This window comes from Oreochromis niloticus, linkage group LG5 (genome assembly GCF_001858045.2).
Source record: "Oreochromis niloticus isolate F11D_XX linkage group LG5, O_niloticus_UMD_NMBU, whole genome shotgun sequence".
Taxonomy (NCBI): Eukaryota; Metazoa; Chordata; class Actinopteri; order Cichliformes; family Cichlidae; genus Oreochromis; species Oreochromis niloticus.
Window position 1 is genome coordinate 35,446,690 of NC_031970.2, and position 23,790 is coordinate 35,470,479.

A 23,790-nucleotide genomic window follows, 5' to 3' on the forward strand; every position below is an offset into this window, starting at 1 on the left:
TGTTCAAGGGCGCAAAGGGAAAGGGAAAGGTGAGGCAGAGTAAGAAAGGGACTCTTGAAACAGAAGCTGCTGACACTGGTTTAAATCTGCCTTTAATAGCAGGCTCAAAAAACGAACCAGTCTATCGGGCATACAAAGTAAGAGATTTGGAAGCATTGGTTAAGCAACTTCCACCAATAAGTGAAGGAGGAGCTAAGTGGTTGAGGAAACTGAGCACGCTGACAGAAGGAGATGAGTTGGCTATAGGCGACTTTCGTGCTATAGCCGGGCGTTGTTTCCTAGGGGGGGGGATTAGCAACTGTGGAGGCGATAGCCCACACAACCCGCTGTGCAAATAACTTGCCTTATCATGAGGTGCAAAGTGCATTAGCTGACGCAGTTCGTGAGAAGTATCCAACCCCTAACTCCGGCACCATACCTAAAATAATCTGGGACCCCCAAAACACACCTAGGGAGTTTTTAGAAAAGGCCAAAGAGCAGTGGCTGTTAGAAACAGGTATCCATCCAGGTAAAGAGGGTGAGCATCGGACGTGGTTCCGTTCGGCTGTTCTGGCAGGGCTGCCTAATCAAGTTACAGCAGACTTAGAGAAGAATCCAGATTTTGCCATTGCAGACTCCGTGCAGTGGGAAAGACACCTAACACACAGACTTGCCCGGGAACAGGACCTGGCAAACAAACAGAAAAAAGAGCTGGAGGAGGCTCAGGCGCAGCTGGTCAAGTTACAGCTGACGGAGGCAAGAATCAAATTCGGTGAGAAAAAGAAGGAGGAGAAGGATAGCAGGAGTAAAATAATGGTGTCAAGGCCCCAGCCTGGTCCTGTGCCTGAGTGGCCAGATGGGGACCCGGATCTCGGCCCTGATGACGGGTGGCCCGTCAATGCACCAAGGCAGCGCCAACCCATAGGGAATTGGGGGTCCGGTGGACCGCGGAGAGGGCGTGGTGGATCCGTGACGGGAGAACAAAGAGCTCATGGCACAGGGAATCCCAGCAACGTGCTTTGGAATGTCTGCTACAGGTGTGGAGCAGAAGGACACTGGGCTAGAGACTGTCCAGGACCGCCTCAATACTATCAAAGATGAGGCATCCGAACCCAGGCACGTGGAGCTCCAAGAGGAGGAAGTGTGTACAGGGGAGCACATAATGCCCCAAACCCGAGCGCAGCTCCAGTGGCCCAGTACCCCATGGCTGACTGGGGCTGGGAGGAGGAGCAGTACTGACGGGGCCTGGAGAGACCGAACAGCATGGGGACTGCAGACCCTATGCTGTCTATGACCGTGGAAGGCACAGAATTGGCCTTTCTGGTGGATACTGGAGCAACATACTCGACATTGAGAGAAACACCAGACACTGCAACACTCTCCTGCCACACAGTTAATGTGGTGGGTTTTTCCGGGGTCCCAATGACTCTGCCACTGACCGATCCAGCGCTGCTCGTGAAGCTGGGAGCTACTATCACGTGCTCTGCAGATGGATTAACGGTTACTCTGCCTGGTGGAAATCATTTCCCGTGCCTGGGATCACACTCAAAGACTCAGTATCTTGTTCAGGACAGTGAACGAGCCACAGCCGATGTTTACTGGGGAAGGCTGGTGGAGGATGGCATTCTGAGACAATTTCAGCAGTGGAGACCCTGGATAATGAGCTTGGTGGTCTACTCCTCGCCGCGTGACCCCCACCACGTCACTCTCTATTATGACAGGGACGACGATGACACCTATCAAGAACAATTCCAGTCTGAGCTCGAGGGTAAGACCTGGAATGTGCAAACACAAAACATTTATGTTGGGCCAGAAGGTGTAGCCGCGGCTGTAAAACTAACTATTGAACAGCTGCCTTGGTATAATGTGGGAGAAAGTTCGGCCCCTCACATTACATTGGCGGTCCACGAAGTTCATGGGGCAGGGGATCTGGGACCGATGGTCAGGCGGGCGCTGGACGAGGAGGGGTGGCAAAGCACCCAAATTCCAAACCTGCGTTATGCACCACGTTCCAAGATTTATTGCATTACTTGTATTACTAGTGATGCAGTGATCCTGGAACATCGAGAAGTTCCAAAAACATATGGGAGGGAGAGAGCAGACCATCCTGATGCAGTTGCTGAAATATCAAAATTGCCAGACAGTTTGTGGTCCAGAGGGCCCACGGACGTTGGTCTGGCTACTTGTTCGCCTGTTCTGTTCCAGCTCAAGTCAGACACACCAATTAACAGGCCGCAGTATAGACATAAACCTGAAGCAGAAGAAGGAATCGCAGAAGCGATTGAAGGCCTGTTAAAAGCCGGAGTGTTAGAGCCATCTCACTCACAGTGGAACACACCAATTCTGCCGGTGGAAAAGCATGGCACGGGAAAGTACCGCATGGCACATGATTTGCGAGCCATCAATGCCATGCTGCGTACTAACACTGTGCCTGTGCCAAATCCATACACAGCTCTGACAGCTATCACGTGCAATCAAAAGTGGTTCACCTGTATTGATTTAGCAAATGCATTCTTTTGTCTTCCACTGCATGAGTCACTCAGAGACATTTTCTCATTCACATACAGAGGCCAGAAGTTCAGATACACATGTTTGCCACAAGGTTTTGCATTGTCACCAGGCATTTTCAATCAGGTGCTGAAAGAGGCCCTGTCGACATGTAATTTGCCTGCTGGTTGTACTTTGATACAGTATGTTGACGATCTTCTCATTGCAGCCCCGTCAGAAGCAGCTTGTGCGGCAGCCTCGCTCGTCGTGTTGAACAGATTGGCGGAGGGCGGCTTCAAAGTGAGTAGAGAGAAACTGCAATTGGTTCGACCTGAGGTAACATTTTTGGGCCGGGTGATTGCACACAAATCAGTGGGTTTAATGAACACACACAGAGACCAAATTCTGTCACATCCGAAACCGCGAACTGTGAAGGAAATGCTTTCTTTTCTCGGTTTGACAGGTTACAGCAGACAGTTTATCCCGGATTATGCAGGGAAAACTGCCCCTTTAAGGGACCTTATGAAGACAGTTGGTGCTCGAAATCTTAAGGCCGAATTGCCTTGGACGCCTAACACTGAAGCTGCGTTCATTTCATTAAAACAGGATTTATCAAGAGCCGCTGATTTGGCCACGCCTAATTATGACGAGCCATTTTATTTGGATGTTTCTGAAACAAACTCCATTGTAAATGGCGTGTTGTTTCAGAAAAAAGGGGGGGGGGGTAGAGATGTGCTCATGTATGTCAGCATAAAACTACATCCAACAGAAGCAAGGCATCCCACATGCGCACAACACGCAGCAGGGGTCGCCAGACTCATTCAGAAAACAGCACATGTAGTGAGGGAACACCCACTAAAAATACTCACTACACACAGTGTAGTGGCTTACGTGAACTCACAAGCATTTAGCATGACACCACGGGCACAACAGAGATTGAGCAAAGTCTTAGATGCCCCAAATTTGACATTCACACATGAAGGAGTTAACATGGCAGACTTAATGGGAGTGGGAGAACCACATGACTGTGTCAAGAGAGCACAGGTGGAAGAGAAAATCAGAGGAGACCTGAAGGCGGTACCCATACCTGGAGCTGAGGACTGGTTCACAGATGGATGTTGCCACAGAGATGAAGAAGGTCTGAAAGCAGGGTACGCTGTAGTTTGTAGAGTAGGAGGAGAGTATCAGGTCAAAGAAGCAGGAAAGATTGAGGGACAGCAGTCGGTACAGAGAGCTGAAGTAATAGCCCTAACTCGAGCTCTGCGGTTGGCTAAGAACATGAGAGTGAACATCTACACTGACTCAGCATATGCATTTGGAGCAGCTCATGTGGAGCTGGCTCAGTGGAAGAGAACAGGGTTCAGAACAGCAACTGATGCCCCTATTTCACACAAGAAGGAAATGGAGGAACTGGAGAAGGCCTTGGGTGATCCAGAGGAGGTGAGTATCATAAAATGCAAAGGACACTCACAAGGAACCAGCATGGTGGCGAAAGGAAACCAGAAAGCTGATGAGGCCGCGAAGGAAGCAGCAGGCTACAAAAAACAGAGACAGATGTTACAGGTAACAGCAGAGGAGGAAGTGTTTACTAACTTGTCTGAGGAAATCAAACAGGCTCAGGAGGAGGCATCACCAGAGGAAAAGGGGGTGTGGAGAAACAAAGGAGCCTGGCAGGATGGAGACTTGTGGCGGGGGCCAGACGGGCGTCCCGTGTTAACAACCGAAATGGCGAAACAGAAGGTAAGTGAGGCACATGGGCTGGGCCACGTGGGTGTAGCACAGATGGAGAGGAATCTGTGTCACTGGTGGCATCCGGGGTTGAGAGAAATGATAAGGGAGAAAGCCAGAATGTGCTTAATCTGTTTTTAACTGGAACTTGGTTGGACCAAAGTAACAGTGGAGCTGTTCTCATCGAGTCAACCCCTCCTAACTACAGTTTTATCAGTGAGGCCAGGGTGAGCAGGAGAGGAGGAGGGGTTGCTGTCTTATTTAATGAATCATTTCAATGTAAGCAGCTATCTCCTGGAAGTTTTCAGTCTTTTGAATATGTGGCTTTACAGCTGAAGGCCCCATCCAAAGTTGTGTTTCTTAATGTTTACAGGCCTCCCAAATACTGCACAGACTTTTTTAATGACCTCAGTGAACTGCTGTCTGTGATCTGTGTTGATTTCGACTGTGTAATTATTGTTGGGGATTTTAACATCCATGTGGACAACCCTCAGGACAAAGGGACTAAAGACCTGAGTAACACTCTGGGCAACTTTGGGCTGACTCAGCATGTAACAGAGGCCACACATAATAGAGGACACACTCTTGACCTACTGATCTGCAAGGGCCTGAGCATTTCAAACGTTACTGTGTCTGATTTGGGCCTGTGTGATCATTACTGTGTTTTCTTTGAAAGTAAAATCTCAGCCCACACAAATATATCAACAGCAGTGATCACAAAACAGTGTATAACTGAACACAGTAGTGAGATCTTTAACCAGGTCTTCCCATTAACACCTGACCTGTCCAGAGGTTCAGTCAATGAGCTCGTCAATAGCTTCAATGCTAAAATGTTAAATGTAATGGACACTATTGCTCCCATTAAGGTGAAGGTTATCTCTGGAAGGAAAAAGTCTCCATGGAGAAACTCCACACTGGTGAAAAATGAAAAAAGAGAGTGTAGGAAAGCTGAGCGCAGATGGAGAAAAACAAACCTCCAGGTTCATTATGACATCTATAAAGAGAAACTTCACAATTATAATTTACAACTGAGGAGTGCAAGGAGGTCCTACTTCTCTGACATCATCACCAAAAACAGTCATAACGCTCGGGTCTTATTTTCTACAGTTGACAGGTTAACAAACCCTCCTGTGTCAGTGGCAGCTGAACTTCATTCGACCATGGCCTGCAATGACTTTGCCAAATTCTTCACAGAAAAAATCCAAAAGATTAGACAAACAATTAATACATCAACAGCAGATCCAGGATATGTACTGTGTCCACCGAAAAACTGTTTAAACACCATCAAACAGTTTCACCCTATTAACAGCAAAGACCTGGAGGACATCTTAGGTCAACTGAACTCCTCCTCTTGCTGTTTAGATGTCCTGCCAACAAGTTTTTTCAAAAAGGTCACAAAGACTTTGGAGTCAGACCTGTTACAGATCGTCAACTTTTCTTTAATATCAGGTGTGTTTCCAGAATCACTAAAAACTGCTGTAATTAAACCTATACTGAAAAAGGACAATCTTGACAAGACACAAATGAATAACTACAGGCCGATCTCAAATCTCCCATTCTTAAGTAAGATTATTGAAAAAGCAGTTTCTCAACAGCTCAATTACTTCTTAAAACAGAATAACTGCTATGATGCCTTCCAGTCAGGTTTTAGACAGAACCACAGCACTGAAACCGCTCTGACCAAAGTGTATAATGACATATGTCTGAACACAGACAGTGGAACAATGTCAGTCTTAGTTTTACTGGATCTCAGTGCAGCATTTGATACAGTTGACCACAACATATTACTCAAACGACTGGAGAACTGGGCAGGTCTTTCAGGAACTGTACTAAACTGGTTCAAAACATACTTAGAAAACAGGAAATACTTTGTATCAATAGGTAACTTCACATCTGAGCAGATAAGTATCACATGTGGAGTTCCCCAAGGTTCCATCTTGGGACCCCTTCTGTTTAACATTTACATGCTCCCACTGGCACAGATTATAAAGAACAACAAAATAAACTATCATAGCTACGCAGATGACACACAAATATATATCACAATGTCACCAGGAGACCGAGGCCCTGTACAGGCTCTTGGTAAATGCATTGAGGAAATTAATGACTGGTTGTGCCACAATTTTCTCCAGCTAAACAAACATAAAACTGAGGTAATAGTCTTTGGTGCCAAAGAAAAACGATTACAGGTCACCAGAGAACTTCAATCTATACACCTAAAAACCACAAACCAGGGGAGAAATTTGGGTGTAGTGATGGATGCAGACCTAAACTTAGAAAAACACATTAAGACCATAACAAAATCAGCTTACTATCACCTCAAGAATATTTCAAGGATAAAAGATCTGATGTCTCAACAGGACCTGGAAAAACTAGTCCATGCATTCATCTTTAGTAGGCTTGATTACTGTAACAGCATCTTTACAGGTCTACCTAAAGAATCAGTCAGACAACTACAGCTCATTCAGAACTCTGCTGCTAGAGTCCTCACTAAAACCAAAAAAGTGGACCACATCAGTCCAGCTCTGAGGTCTTTACACTGGCTGCCTGTCCGTCAGAGGATAGACTTTAAAGTTCTGATGCTGGTCTATAAAGCTCTGAATGGTTTAGGACCAAAATACATCAGTGACCTCCTGACCCAGTATGAACCTTCCAGATCCCTCAGGTCATCTGGATCCGGTCTGTTATCAGTCCCCAGAGTCAGAACCAGACACGGAGAAGCTGCATTCAGCTTTTATGCTCCTTATATCTGGAACAAACTCCCAGGAAGCCTCAGATCAGCTGAAACACTCAGTTTATTTAAATCCAGGTTGAAGACTCACCTATTCTCAGCTGCATTTGAATAAAGCACCAAATCCACACTTAAGTTTAAATTTCAAAACCTACTTTTTAACTACTGATTTTATCTACTGTTCTGATTTTATCTACTGTTTTTATATTTGATTTTATATACTGTTTTGTTTGTTTGTTTGTTTGTTTGCTTGTTTTAATCAAATTTAAATCATGCTTTTTATTTGTTTTTGTTTTTAATGTCTCTGTAAAGCACTTTGAATCACCTTGTTGTTGAATTGTGCTATATAAATAAACTTGCCTTGCCTTGCCTTGCCTTAATCTGCGGGGCACACAACCCCATGCCAGCGGTCAAATCAGACTCAGGTAAGTTCCGGATACCTGAGAGGCCGGGAGAGGAGATTGTTATTGATTTTACTGACATGATTGATCCAGGGCCTGGAGGAGTGAAGTATTTGTTGGTGTGTGTGGATGCTCTGACCGGCTGGCCAGAGGCGTGGCCGACGAAAAGAGAAGGTGCCAAGAGTGTAATCAAGTGTTTAATCAATCATTATATTCCACGACATGGGTTTCCCAAGAGAATTAGATCAGATAATGGAACCCATTTCAAAAATCAAGATTTGGCAGAAGTGGAGAAAATGTTGGGAGTTCAACACAAATTTGGGACAGTGTATCATCCTCAGTCTCAAGGGAAAGTAGAAAGGATGGATCTAAATTTGAAAAACAAATTGGCATTAATCTGTGCGTAAACAGGGCTAAATTGGGTCGCAGCCCTGACTATTGCTTTGATGACCATTAGATGTTGTGTTAATCAGTCTACAGGTTACATGCCCTACGAGCTGCTAACTGGGAGACAGTTTCCGGCACCTTGGACGGTGGTCTCGGTGGAGCAGGAGACGAGGGGGAACAGGTCCCACGCAGACTACTGGAACGAGGTAAAAGCACTTGTGTCCAGTTTCACCAAACAGGTGGCGTGTGACAGGCCCAAAGGGAAAGGAGAGGTCCCGGATGCGAAGGCGGTGTGGCTGAAAGTCATTAAGCACAAGTGGAAGGAACCCCGCTGGACTGGTCCGTATGAAGTAACGGCCCGGACAGCTACAGCGGTCCAACTGAAAGGGAAAGGCAACACCTGGTATCACTGGTCGCAGTGCGCAGCGGCACACGAGAGCTTGGTGGGGGGAAAGTCCACCTCCATCCATCACAGGTGAAAATCAGAGGCAGAATAAATCCTCTCACCTGTGCAACGGGCCGACCGGTAGTCTACCCGGGAGGCCGAAGAAAGAAGAGCAGCCGAGGAGGAAATCGTTTCGCCTGCAGAAAAGGAGTGGGGCCAAAGTGAACATCTGAGAAAGAGGCTCAAGCAAAAGAGCTTTGAACTTTCATGATCTTTACTTTATCACTTTTATTGTTTTTTACTTTTTATTAGAACACAATGCCATCACGACAATCAGAAACCCGTGATGGGACACAAATTATCAGGATATTACTTAGTATCATATGTTTGATGTCGGTTATGCTATTAATCACAGTTGTATGTTTTTTGGTTTATTTGTTGCAGACCGGCCCACACAAGCTGTCTGATCACGGAGGTCATGCCAGCCCAGCACCATCCGAAGCACCACTTAGTGAAATCGAGCCGTGGGTGAGAACAAAACGCGAGGTCTTGAGTAAAAAGGATGAGTGTCTCAGCACATATGGTGGATTGGAATTGAACTATGTTAACGGTTCCACAACTTCCTTTACCTTTGATCTGTGTGATATTTTCCATTGTAAGGGAGCGAGCAGTAGCTGGAGAGGATATAACATGTGGGTCTGTTGGGATTATTCAGTGAGTACACATTGCGAAAGAGGAGATCGACCTTATAACGGTTGGTGTCGGAACTGGAATCAGGTAAGGGGTTACACTGGGGAAAACTGGGAGCCATTAGACCTAGGACCAGAGAACGAGCTAAAGCTTCAAAGAGATTATAGTCCATCTCAAAATCCATTGACCTTGTCATTAGGAAATTGGCGCCGGATACGACCTGTATATTTAGTTTTGGGCGTGGAGACTGCAGGAACTGATCCTAAAAGTTTAATTAAGGTTAATTTCCTAGAAAAGAATAAGCTCATAAAGGCAGTTGGAGAGGACCCTAGAACACATGCTGGTATCAAGCCATTAAATTCTGTTGCATCTATTACAGGGCACGGGGGAAACGGGTCGTTGGACGCGGTACCAGAGGAACAGGAACCAAAAGATAGATGAGTCCTGGCAGTTGACTACAGCAGATTGAAACCTCAAGATCTGATTGAACGCGCCACAGGGTTCAGTGACAGCAACATCTGGCTGGACTGGATGGCTCAAAATGCTAGAGAACAACAAGTGTCTAACTGTATAGCTTGTGCTTCTGCTAGACCGTGTTTATTTACAGAGCCTGCACCGCTGCATCCAGAGGATCAGTGGGGTTATGATTGCATGTTGCGAATGACTAGAGAAGCAGTGAGTACTGGGAACTGCACTGTGTTGTCCAGTTTGTTTCCCCCTATTGATAAACAAACCAAAGTAGGACCGTTTACGCCTAGAAAAGATAACTATACTTGTTTTAAGTTTTCCACAGATAAAGTAAAATATAGGGTGGGAGATATCGACCCAAGTTGGTGTTCTGTCACCCGGACGGGGAGGACCACAGACAATGTGAGCGATGCAACCACCTTAATTGGAGCCTGGGCTTGAAGCGGGCTGTATTATTATTGCGGGCACAGGACTCTTTTGGTTCGTGTTCCTCTGGGAAGCGTGGGGACGTGCGCAATACGTGCGCAATGGTGAGACTAGGAGCGCCTCTTACACTAATTGGAGACCAGGTAAAAGCGATTCCACAGCACAACACACGCACATTGACAGCTAGGCGTAGGAGACACATTTTGGCTAAAAGGGGTGGTGAGGGAACACATGCTTATGACCCTAGGATGAATTCACCCACCTGGATCGACTCTATTAGAGTGCCCAGGGGAGTTCCAGATGAGTATAAACTTGCTGATCAGATAGCAGCTGGTTTTGAGAATCTTCCAATAATCTCTGCCTTCTTCCCAGTGACCCCAAACAAAAACGTAGACAGGATAAATTATGTTCATTACAATGTGCTGAGACTCTCTAACCTTACCAGAGATGCCATGGAGGGGTTAGCGGAGCAGATGGGTCCGACCTCATTGATGGGGGTGCAAAATAGAATGGCCCTTGATATGCTGTTAGCGGAAAAGGGGGGCGTCTGTGCCATGTTTGGTGATCAGTGCTGCACCTTCATTCCAAACAACACTGCTCCGGATGGGTCAGTGACTCGAGCTCTGGAGGCCCTGAAGAGTCTGTCTACAACCATGCATGAACACTCGGGGATCGATAATCCGCTGGGGGGCTGGCTGACCTCGGTGTTCGGACGGTGGAAAGGGGTTGTGGTCTCGGTCATGCTTTCCTTCTCTGTTCTGGTGGGTATTTTGGTCACATGTGGTTTTTGTCTCATTCCTTGTGCCAGAGGTTTGCTGGAAAAGGTAATTATGAGGGCGGTGGACCCAGGAGTGATTACTCCAATGTCCATGATGCCGGAGATGGACACGGAAGTGGCTGTGTAGGTCGAGGGTGTGACACGGCGATAACTGTGGTGACCTCTGGATGTTATCCAGAGGTCAGGAGAGGAAATGAGACGAGATATTTTACTGTTATTTTATCATTACATCAGAATCAAATAATAAGCATTGCATTGAAGCATTTGTTGTAGCTATTGGCATTACATTAACGTTTGCATTACAGTGATTGTTATAACCTCATGTTAATCTTCTATTTACAGGTGTTGGTATAATCATATAATCTTTCATTGCAGGTGTAACCATGATCATCCTTATACATATTGCCGCTTGGTGCTTATTATGGAGTTGTGCTCATGTCAGTAAGGGTTAAAAGCTACAGTCAGCGAGATGTCTGGCTGATCTATTGAGGGAAGTGACGTAGAGCGTAGAAGGCCGCATATGCTTACAAGACACTTACATCATGTTATTTTATGATCCTTTATTTAGATATATCTTTTATTAACCTTTAAGTAGTGTGTATTGGCAATAATTACTCATTAGTTCATTTATGTATCATCATCATCATCATTAAGTGTTACTTCAGTAGAGAATTTCTTTAGGCTGTTGGCCTTATGTTACAACTTGTATTACAGGTATTGTCATGATTCCATATTAACATTTTCTATTACAGGTGCAGTGATAATCCTTTTGTATACACATGCATTGTATTTTTGTGCTTGCCAATGAAGGGGGCTCGGTCAACTAGTGGAGGGTCGGAAACTTTGTTCGGCACGAGGACTGAACAATCTATTGTGTTAAGGATCTTGAGCTATAGAAAGAACAGGCTTACAAAACACATATATCATGTTATTCATTATTATCCTTTATTCATTTATATTCTTTTTATTAAGCTTTGAGTAGTGGCATTTGATTAGGACATTTATTCAACATATTACATGTATGGTTTCAGTTAGGTTATTGCACACATGCAGAGTTGGCCTCTGTCCTTATAGACAGAGTGAAGGCTGAGGTCGAGTCACACACGTACACACACAAGCAGTAGTTAAATTCATGTAGAGGGGAGAGTTCAAACATTTAAATAATAGTTTGCAAGGCCTTGTAGCTGTTTGATTATGCTTGCAGGAGAGACTGTTTGTTCCAGGGGATAAGCAGAGTTAGTTGATTACTGGGAAGGATCTGGCCTCGGGAAGAAGAAGATGTTCTTTTAATGTGCTAAAAGTTGTCAACATTGATTGTATTGTACCTACTTTACGCATGAGGGGGCGTTCTAATACCCTGATTTTCATAAAACTATTGTTGTGTGGTTTTCGGTGAGAGATCTGGTGCTGTCTGCGTACAGTGTCCCATCTCCCACACGTGTGCATTAAAATCATCGTTTGACTTGACCCGGCCGGACCAGTGTTGTTATTTTGGTTTTCCTCCTGTATCCATCCCCAATATTTTGAACTCGTGACACTCCAATAATACATAACCATCTTTTTCAACCATCCCTAATGGACAATGGCTTCAAAATTTGGTACGACAGGGGCATTCACAGTATTGAGGATTTATATATTAATGATACGTTTGCTAGCCTTGAACAACTATCTAGGAAATTTGGTCTGACTAATAACCATTTTTTGCGATACTTGCAAATCAGAGATTTTACACGTAAAAAGGTTGCTAATTTTCCTACTCTCCCCCCTCCTTCCTGTTTTGATTCTATACTAAGGGTCAATGAGATGAAAAAAGGCAGAAAATCGTTTATTTACTCACATATTATGGATAGTTGTAACCTGTCTATTTCATACATTCGAGAACAGTGGGAGAATGGCTTGGGTGCCCAGCTGTCTGATGAAGAGTGGGATATGGCTCTTACCAGGGTCCATTCGTCTTCTATATGTTCAAGACACTCCCTAATACAATTCAAAGTGTTACACAGGTTACATTTCTCAAAAGCTAAACTAGCAAAAATATTTCCAAACATAGACCCATCGTGTGATAGATGCAAACAGACTCCAGCTACTTCCCTTCATATGTTTTGGTCCTGTCCAAAAATTGCTCCTTTCTGGTCATCATTTTTTGAAGTCATCTCTAATGCCTATGCTTATAGCATCTCGCCTTCCCCCTTGGTGGCAATTTTTGGTTGTTTCTCTGGTATAGCGACTTCTGTTCCCCCTGCCCGTTTACAGAGGGTCATTGCCTTTTTGTCATTATTAGCGAGACACCTGATTTTATTTAAATGGAAGTCTACTACTGCTCCATCACACCACCACTGGATAAGGGATGTTATGCAAAATGTCAAACTGGAAAAAATCAGATGTACTCTCAATGGATCCATCAGCAAATTCCCCACAACATGGGACCCTCTGTTAACATACATCAACAATCTACCTGGTCTGGAACTGGAACCTTGAATGTTTTTGTTTGCCCTAGGACAGTCCTGTAAAAACAATTGAGAGGTTTTTGTGTGTGTGTGTGCGCGCGTGTGGGGTTTTTTTTTTTGTTTGTTTATTTGTTTCCCTTTTTCTGTCTTGGTATTATCTGTCTTTATGATCTGTGGGGATTGTTGTTTTGTGGTTATCTGTAAAATAATAAGAATGCTATGTATGATAATTGGAAAACTACAAATAACGTGTTAAAAAAAGAATTAAGTATCACTAAGGTATTAAAGCATCAAAAATCTTCAACAAAAAAAACAGGAGGGCATGGTGCTTCCTGCCAGAGAGCAGCACAGCTCCTCCCGAAAACCTATGCATTTAAAATTGAGGGTTGGGCACCAGTGCCAGAGGTGTGTTTGAATACACAGACCATCCTCTGGACGCTGTATAACGTGCCCACCCCCAAGGCCCTATATGTATGTGTTATGAGAGTATGAGTACACTCAAAAAAATGAAACGTTGACTTAAAATTATTTTGTCAACAGGTTCCACGAAATTGCATTGTGTTAGTTTAAAGCAAAAATCTTTAGCTCATCTAATTTAAAAAAAAACTGCTTAAGATTAACAAGAGATATTTAAGACTACCTAAATCAAGTTATGTTGTATGAACATAAATAATATATTTACAGGTTAGATAGTTTAGATTAGTTACTTAAACACATTTCTTATTTGTCGCAGTAAAATGTTAAATTTAAGTTAGATTAATTCAAATATTATATTTTCAGCCACCTTGTGCTTTACTAATTAGTTTTACATATATATATTTTGTCAACAGGTTCCACACAAATGAATTAAGTACATCCAACTTATTTTTTTAAATTTCTTTTATTGCCAACACATTCAGTGAGCATTTGTGTAAACCCAGTCCAAAATAAAACACAACAGCTCATTAGGGTTAGTAACTAAGAGTATGTAGACAGATGCAACATCAAGACTTTAAATTAAATGTCTGTATCTGCCAGAAATAGAAGAAAAAAAACATTGAAGACCACATAACATGTTGATAAGAGGACACTTGAGTTACGCATATGTGATGCTAGTAAGGTCTGTGGAGTGTTTTTTCTTTTAGTGTCTAAAATGGATAGCAAAGTTGCTATTTGCAATGATTGCTTAGGGTCAGTCCAGTAACACAACGCCAATGAAGTGCTTTCCTTTAACAATGCAAAGTGAAGTGTCCACCTCAACAGCCACAATTTTAAAAAATTAATGTAATAATAATAATAATAATAATGATAATAATAAATAGGCCACTGATATTAGCAATCAAAGAAAATTATATCACCATCCCAAATAAAACTTTAATAAAACATGCCAGCATTATGGTCTAACAATAAAACAGCTTGTCAGCTTTCAGTTTTTTTGCAACAGCACAACAGTAACCATTTAACACTTTCCACTGTTAACGTTTATTTTACCAGTGTTTGGGCAAAAAACTTGCATTGCTAACTTACCCTTATTCTTAGTATGTATTGCAATTACCTTTACAATGCACACAATGTAGCATAAACAGAATATGAACATATTTCCACTTCATAACAATATGCCTTGAACGCTAATATACACACCACCCTTCAACATTTCTGGTGCAGTATCATCTCTCAATTAAATCCTTTAAATCTCAATACTTTTGATTGTCTCTTACTAGCCCCCCCACAAGAGTATAATCTCTCAAATTGTAGTACTTTACAAACTTTTCAAAATTAAATTTCTCTTAAATGTAGTTTTTCCCTTTATCTGTCATTTACAACAAATTACCATTTTATTCCCATTCAGCCACCGAAAAACTTCTGTCCATCTGACAGAACATCATCCAAATTAAGGGTTGGCTTATTTATTCAGTTTATTCTTGAGCATCTGTACCTTGGTCAAGAGTCTGCTGACATACAGATGAAGGAAGAGCTTCTGAAGTACTTCAAAGAAAGCTTTCAGTCTCAAGGTTAACTGAGATTCAGTGCATATATCCCACCCATTAAGAGTGCACATGCAGAGGCCATGTCTTCCAGGACATGCAGAACACCCTAGATGGTTATACCCACATCGGCTGGAGGAGTGCTGGCATCAGCTTTTTCGATGGTGAAGATAGCAAGGGTGATTTGTTCCAGCTCCCTCTGAACAGCTGTAGCTGTAGCTTAGACACAAAAACATAGAAAAATGGCATCCAGTTTAAAAAAAAAAAAAGAGCCAAAGCTACCCTTTAATGAAGTAAACACAATATTAGGAGCATGCACCCCAGCGCGCAACTATTTTAGACTACAGATTCAACAATAAATATAAATAGTTTGGGTATACAAGAAGATTCCCCAAAACATTTAAACAGGTTCCATGCAAATTACAACAACAACACTACAACATTAGTTATTCAAAATTTGGTTTAATACAGATAAAAAACTAAACTAAAATTACCAACCAATTATTCTTTGAAGAGGATGCTTGGGTCTTCATTCACGTAAAAAGGTAGTGCCCTGAGGACACACTCCCTCCCCTTTTCAATAGTTTCCTTCTGTAGAGAGTGGCAGAGATACAGGAAGAGAAAACAGAAATACTTTAGGATGACACAAACTCACATTATACGCAAAATGACATGTTTACTGCACAGATAGACATGTACACAAGACCAACTAATCATCACATGGACATGAATAGTTAACCTGTTGGGCAGGGTTTCCACCACATTATATATGTCCATAATGGAGGTAAAGACAAACTAATACATCATCTTTTTTGCATTCAAAAACTGATCTTTAACATAAAAACATTCACTTATGGTTTAACCCGAAATTGAGGGATCAGATTTTACTTATGTTTAGGTAATTTTAATTTTCCAAAGTTTTGAGTACCAAACTTTATCTTGCTTAATATAAATGTAAGTACACTGTGCAGCTACCATACAATAGCTGTTTAATTTGAAAGTGATCTTATTAGCCATAATATTTTGCTACCAACAGAATAACGCACCTTTGTGGCTGGGGCCAAAATTTGTCTAATTTTCTTCACTGCAGCGCCTCCTTTTTTCTTGAAGACTTTTATGAGCTGGTCAGTGTATTGGTCAAGTTGTGCAAAAAGCCTTGGAACAAGTGGAGCACTAGTAATCATCACAAATTCTGCTTCCACCTGAAAACATGTCAACAAACACAACATACTGTACTGTAAATATACATACTATATGTACACATATACATACTTTATAACAAAAACTAATGTAGAAAGACCTCATTAAAGCTATAATTTTAACACAAACATTTACACAAAATGCAGCCATTACAGCTTTTATTGTTATTTATCAAGTTCCAAAAAATACTGATCTGAAAAGAATTTCATACCTCAGGCCCTTGAACTGCAACCTTTACAATGGTTCAGATCTGGAGAAGAAATAACAGGGGCATGGGATGGGTCACTAAAGAAAAATTAACTTATAAAACAGTTTTGTTTTTAAAAGTATAACAGTTCACATACCACATACAAGCTCAGCAGTACCACATACACCACATCAGTATAGGAGGGAGCAGGTAAAGGCAGGATCTGAAATTTATAAAGTAAAACAAGAAATTCATTACTTAATTTCAAGAAGCAAATTACTGATTGAATTACAACTAAATAAAATACTACTCAGAAGAAAAGCAAGAGATTGACACTGCCATGTGCTAACTTTCTATAGAAGCAATTATCACCAGGTCTGTCGACCTCCATTGTCTGTCCACTCATATGTCGTGAATAATTTTATTTAAAAAATTAAGTGTGTGATTTAACAAACTGTAATTTATAACTATGTTGATATGTATAACTCCGCTAGGAAACATGCTGTATTTACAGACCATTTTTACATAATACAGATTACTGACAGAGCATAACAATTGTGTCACAGTGGCTTTTGCCCTCGACTTTTTGGATTTTAAATGTCACTTTATGCTATCCTTGCTATCCTATTCGATATTTATGAAAATGAAATGAAATGAAAAAATAACCCCATTGAACCCCTTAATAAAACCAAAAACAATAAAAATGTTTCTTACACAGTCCACAAAATAAGCATGTTAAGCATGTCCAGGACCCAGTAAAACTAATGTAGAACAAGCGCACGCAAACGGTATAACATGTCTTGTAAGACAAACTCAAAATATAACCATGCTCGACATGTAGATACTACACAACATAGTGAAAGAAAAAACTGGTCTTACCTCTCAAAGAAAAAGCAGCTTGGTGCCAAAACAACGTTTTGAAGTTAAATTTGAAGTCTTGCGCATGAGCAGGCCCAAGCCGTGAAACCTTGTTGTTCTTCGCGGCTTCATTACAACTGTTTTTGCATTACTGCCACCTTGTGGATATACAAAGTATATCGATCCTAATTGAGTTAACTTAAATGTTATGCCATCAAGTAACACATTAGTATTATGTACAGAGAATAATAGACACAAATACCTAGACTTGATTAGAAAAACATATGTTAACTTAACAAAAACATATATTTTAAGTAAAATGAAAATAAAGGTGCCACTTTACAATAAGACTCCCCTTATAGATGGCTAATAAATAGTTTATAGCTGTATTATTAATTAGTCTGCAAATGCTTTATAAACCATTATTAATGGTTTATTATGCATTAGTTAAGGGTGAGAAAGAGAAAAACCTGACCGGTTTCTTGCCAAATAGTGAGCCAAATGTGTTCACCTATATATTTCATCTAGAGTTGCTATATTAAACATTTCAGACTAAGTTACTATCCTGTAAGCACAATCAGCATTAGTAAACATATTTTTTATCATATAAAATTGAACTTTATAAATGCATTATAAATATCCACAACTACCAATCAGAGCTTTGTCGTAAAGTGTAAAGCATAGCACCATTTATTAATGACTAATAAACATTTATAAATACCAGATGGGAGCCTTATTGTAAAGTGTAAAGCATAGCACCATTTATTAACGACTAATAAACATTTATAAATACCAGATGGGAGCCTTATTGTAAAGTGTAAAGCATAGCACCATTTATTAACGACTAATAAACATTTATAAATGACAAATGTGAGCCTTATTGTAAAGTGTAAAGCATAACACCATTTATTTATGACTACTAAACATTTATAAATGACAAAAGAGAGCCTTGTTGTAATGTTTAAAGCATGTCAACATTTATTTATGATCAACAAACATTGCTAAGTATTACTGGGTATTACTATAAAATGTATAAAGCACCAACAGTTATTTAGCATTGCTAAAGTTATATACAAGCCTTTTAAAGATAGCTAAAACTATATTAAGGAAACAAATCCCATCCCTAAATTCACCACTGGCATAAAACAAAGGAAAATTATAATAATTATAATATAATAAATTATTATACCTTAACTGAAACTGCACAGCTGTATTATTTACTCTACACACATTTATACAAATCAAAACATTAAAAAAAACCCAATAAAATGAACTAACAGGTAAATCTCTTAGTTGTGTGGAAACTCAACACATACGTGAACAGATCTTTGAAAAATGGTTGGTTTTGCACATCTTTTCTTCAGTTCAATATGCTCAAAAAAACAAAACCCCTTAGAACAAATTAGGGTTTCAGACAGATTTCCCTCTTCGAATTGGAAGCAAAGTACCAGCCGCCTTCATACTTTCTATTTTGTTTTTTACTTCATCACTGCCTTGAATTGCAGCCTCACATCACTTAGCAAAAGCTAGTACCGTCTCACCACTAGGCCTGTTGGACAGTAGCTCCTGGTACACATTGGGGACCGCAATAGCAAGCTCCCCAACTGATGAAGTGGACACAACAGTGTTCCTGTCGAGCCCATGCTTCCGAAAACCTTTGGTCATGGTCTTTGTCTTTGGAAATGTCTTGAGGAGGGATTTGTATCGCTGCACAATGTCATTTGGCGTTTGAACTGAAAAAACAAAGCAAATAATTAGAAAAGCAAATGCTCAAAGCATACTAATACATAAATATATATATATAGATAGATAGATAGATGTCACATTTATAGTATTCTCTTCTGTAAAATCTTCTCTTCCAAATCTTTTGCTCACCACGCTGCCGGAACTTCTTCTGCTCCTTCTTGGGTTTCTTGGCTCTTGAATGCTTTTTCTTGTATTTCTCCTTTCGCTTCTTTGGGGATGAAGATGAGGATGACCACACAGACGATACAGACGAAGATGCAGAAGATGAATCTGAGTTTTCAGAAGCCTTCGAGGAAAATGGATCATTGAATGGTTCGTCTTTAGGTTGCTCTGCAGGATGCAAGCAACAAAATGGCTGGTTTTAGAAACAAGATATTTCACACCACTCAGATTACACTGAGTGACAAAGATGTGCAGAGTAGCTGCTACTTCAAAGTCCCCTGTTTTTCAATTACACAATTGATGATTTAGTAAGCTTATGTGCTTAAAGAGAATGAGAATTTTATTAAAAGAAAATCATCATGTGAATAAAGTGTATGGAGTTATGATCTTATGAACTATGAAAATGAATCAATCAAGTTAGACCTGGCTGAACTGAATTTGGAACCAGATCTCTTTAGGAATGAACTAGCACAACACTTAAAGTTAACTGACTAAAATCTTTTAATCAACACAATGACAATAAGGGAACTTCACTGGGATTGATAAATTATCGAATGTTTATTTGAAGACTGTAAAATAAAAACAATGCTCATGGAACAAGTCTAGTTTCATACTTGTAAGGGATGATAGCTGACTTCGGAGAAAATCTCTCTCTCCTTCCAGTTCTTCAATTCTCTTCTTTTGCCACTCCAGTTTCTCCTTAAGAAAAGTCAGTTTCTCTCACTCCTTGTTAAGAAGGGCAGTTGCAGTAGGGGCAGGATTACAAGAAGAATCTAAAGAACAAACAATTATTAAATTACAATACTAAAATAATTTATAATCTAAACTTGGGAAACTAAAATAAAATATTGATTAAAAACTGTTACAACTTGAATTTATAAAAAGCCACTTTGTAAAAATTATGTTATATACACCTATGGTGGTTCAGACGTTTCTAAAACAAGACAAATAATTCTTATGTGTACTGCCTTACCGGGGTGTTTAATATAAATTTAATGATGCACATAAACAAAACTAAAAATATACAACTAAGTGATATCAATCGTTTGGAATAACCAATAGTAATAGAGCTATTCACATGTTATGTGATGTTAGTTAGCCACTGTAGCTAGCAGCCAAATGGCTCGGTAGCTAGCTAGCTAGCATTATACTCACCGTCATGTCTAACTGCTGACGTTGTTGGCTTAGTGCACTCTAGATCATCCAGTCTCTGCTTTTTGTATCTCTTCGAACATGTGCTAACTGTGTAAGTCGCAGATGCACACAAATTTTTATCTTCTGCTCCATCCATGGCGCAGCAACTTGAACGAGCGCCTTCAGTGTGTCTGTTCGTGCCCCTTTGGCTTGACCTTCCAGAGCGCTCCACTGGCTGTCGCGCTCTGATAGGAGGGGCCTTCCTTAATAAAGTTAACTGTGATTGGATGTTTGTATAAGCTCCTCTGCGTTTAAATTAAATTTGTTTTCCCTCCCTTTGGCGGAAGAACATATTTTTTTTCAGCATGAATCCAGCGGGTAGATCTACATAACAAAGTCGGAGATACATTATAACAGGTGAGACAATCCTCTTTTTTGCGTGGGACTATTTTTGATTATAGGGCTTGTTTTATAGAGCATGTGAAGTTCTTTAACTCTGAACCGATTTGCACTAGAGGTGATAATAAAATAAATTACTCCTTTTTTCCACCAGAATGTCTTTGGGAATGAGATTGCGCGCCAGAATAGAAGGAAAACAAACTAAATATAAGGCACTAAGGCTCATTAAATGGCTGCAGAAGAAACACCTGCTAAAAAAGAAGCTTAGATGTCCTGTTTGTCACCATGAGATGAAAATGATTTCCGTGGTGAAGAAAGACCAATATATGTGGTATGTATAATGCACGATAATGTAGTGCATGTAGTAAATATAACAAAATATTTCTTTTCAATTAATTATCTTTTCAATTAATGCTCTTGGTTAAGGGTCCATTTCTTTATCTCCAAAAGTTGATTCTGTTCAGTTGGACGTAGCGTTTTGTGGGAGAAACGTTTCGTCACTCATCCAAGTGACTTCTTCAGTCTCAGCTGACTGCAGGTTTCCCCAGTCTTATAAACAGTACATTTGCATAATGACTGAAACCAGCCCACTGAATGGTCAATGGTCATGAGAATTTGCATAATTATGATTAAGGAACTGACCTCCCAGTCCATTGTTCCTTCAGTGGGCTGGTTTCAGTCATTATGCAAATGTACTGTTTATAAGACTGGGGAAACCTGCAGTCAGCTGAGACTGAAGAAGTCACTTGGATGAGTGACGAAACATTTCTCCCACAAAACGCTACGTCCAGATGAACAGAATCAACTTTTGGAGATTTACTTTCCTGGATGATTGAGAATGCATCAAGACGTCCATTTCTTTACTTAACTCATTGGTATGTTCTCAGGTGCTGCAAAAGAGCAAGTCATAGGAAAGTTTCCAGAACAATTAGAACTGGCTCCCTCTTTGAGAAATCAAAAACATCTCTTTTCAGTTGGATGAAGTTCATTTACAGGTATATGTAGATGTAGACATTAATAGCAATGCACCTTTCATAATTGAACACCAATACAAGACTCGTGAAATAAAATTAGGGCCTCAGTAAGTAATAATTGTCTCAATTTCTCAATTAAAATATTTAAACAAAAACATACTTTTAATCCCAAAAGGAAATTAAAATACAGAAAACAGGTATTCAACCAACATCTTGGCCATCCTGTTAGGTAGTGAAGTTAAAATCCAATTTACTTTAATAACAGGATTATGACAAAAATTTTAAGAAGCAACCATCTTTTTGAATGTTTCTTTGTAGATATTCTGTTTAATTTTATTCTTTTTGTTTTCAGTATGCACGCGGACGCTTTGGAAATGCATGGAAAAGGAAGAAATGGGTATTTGGAATGATGGGAATTAAAGACAAAAGGCGAAGGCTTGTGTTAAAACTTGTTGAAAAACGATCAAGGCGCCACCTTGTTCCTCTGATCAGACAGCATGTTAAGTTGGTTAGTGCCATTATCAGTGATGAGTGGAGAGCCTACAAGAATGTTTTGACAAACATAGGTTACAGACATTACACTGTAAATCACAGCAAGTGGTTTGTAGATCCTCAATCTGGCAGTCATACACAGCATATCGAAAGGGCTTGGATGACCATCAAAGGACATATCCGTAGACTGAGGAAATCGCACTGAGAAGTTGCTGGAGGAACACCTGATGGTTCTTGAGTGGTCATCTTGGCTTGGTTCGCAACACCCTGATGGACTGCTGGGACGCTTATTTAAGGACATACAAAAAATATATCCAGTTTGAACCAGTCTGGCATGAACTTTTTTTGGAGTGGGTGACTGTTTGTTGTTTTAAAAAACACATTTAATGTTACATGTGTTACTCTTACAATACATTTTTGACAGTAGTTAAATGTTATTTCAAGAACTGATTGTAATTTAGGTCTAAGTGTTATAAATGGTGACATTATACATTTAAGACTCACTTTTGGCATTTATAAATGTTTATTAGTCCTTAATAAATGTTGACATGCTTTAAACTTTACAACAAGGCTCTCTTTTGTCATTTTTTAAATGTTTAGTAGTATATAATAAATGGTGCTATGCTTTACACTTTACAATAAGGCTCCCCTTTGGCATTTATAAATGTTTATTAGTCGTTAATAAATGGTGCTATGCTTTACACTTTACAATAAGGCTCCCCTTTGGCATTTATAAATGTTTATTAGTCGTTAATAAATGGTGTCATGCTTTACACTTTACAATAAGGCTCCAATTGATAGTTGTGGATATTTATAATGCATTTATGAAGTACAATTTTGTATGATAAAAAATATGTTTACAAATGCTGATTGTGCTTACAGGATAGTAACTTAGTCTGAAATGTTTAATATAGCAACTCTAGATGAAATATATGGGTGAACACATTTGGCTCACTATTTGGCAAGAAACCGGTCAGGTTTTTCTCTTTCTCACCCTTAACTAATGCATAATAAACCATTAATAATGGTTTATAAAGCATTTGCAGACTAATTAATAATATAGCTATAAACTATTTATTAGCCATCTATAAGGGGAGTCTTATTGTAAAGTGGTACCAAAATAAATAATTAATATGCACTGAACAATCCACATCATTCATTTTTTTGAGTGTAACGTGGATGTCTAGGTCGCGGAATAAAATTGAGGCACAGGCGGCCAGAAGGGGACAGAGGTATGTAGTATTTTTTAAATATTTTTTTCTACAGACCTACATGTCATACAACTGCCTCATTTATTTTGTTTTGCAAATTGCAGAAAAAGGCCTGAAAAAGGTCAACCGGAGAATGTGGCAGACCGTTTCATCTCCTTGAGCTCACTTTTCAGCTACTCCGAGACAACTTTGTTCAGTGACTTTTCATGTAAAATGCAACAAGACATGAACATCCCTCTGATTTCAATATATAGTGACCACTACAAACCAGGAACACCCCACAACAGCTGCAGTTCTATCTAGACCCCACAATTTAGCCTTTTGTCGGACTTGCTAAACTCTGTATGGTTGCCGGTTCTTCCTGCTTCAAATGCATTCACTTTAAGGACATAATATTCACTTGCTCACAAATATGTCCCACCCACTAACAGGTGCCCTGATGAAGTGTGTGTTTCCCTTCACCTGTCAGTGGTCATAATGTTATCCTTGATCAGAATTAGTTTAGTTTAGTTTAAAACAACAAATTGACCGATTTCAAAAATGTGTTTTCTCCTCA

At 40.3% G+C, this 23,790-nt stretch overlaps 1 protein-coding gene and 1 long non-coding RNA gene across 7 annotated transcripts in view; both read right to left on the minus strand.

Annotated features, from left to right (window-relative positions):
- LOC100709248 (receptor-type tyrosine-protein phosphatase gamma) overlaps positions 1 to 23,790 on the minus strand; it is a 403,846-nt gene that overhangs the window by 124,076 nt on the left and 255,980 nt on the right. The window lies entirely within an intron of this gene.
- Positions 13,772 to 17,131, minus strand: LOC106098333 (uncharacterized). The gene is made up of 5 exons (XR_003220245.1): positions 16,416 to 17,131; positions 16,283 to 16,321; positions 15,918 to 16,073; positions 15,370 to 15,462; positions 13,772 to 15,090 (listed from the first exon to the last, which is right to left on the minus strand). It is a non-coding gene; the product is annotated as an uncharacterized LOC106098333 (long non-coding RNA).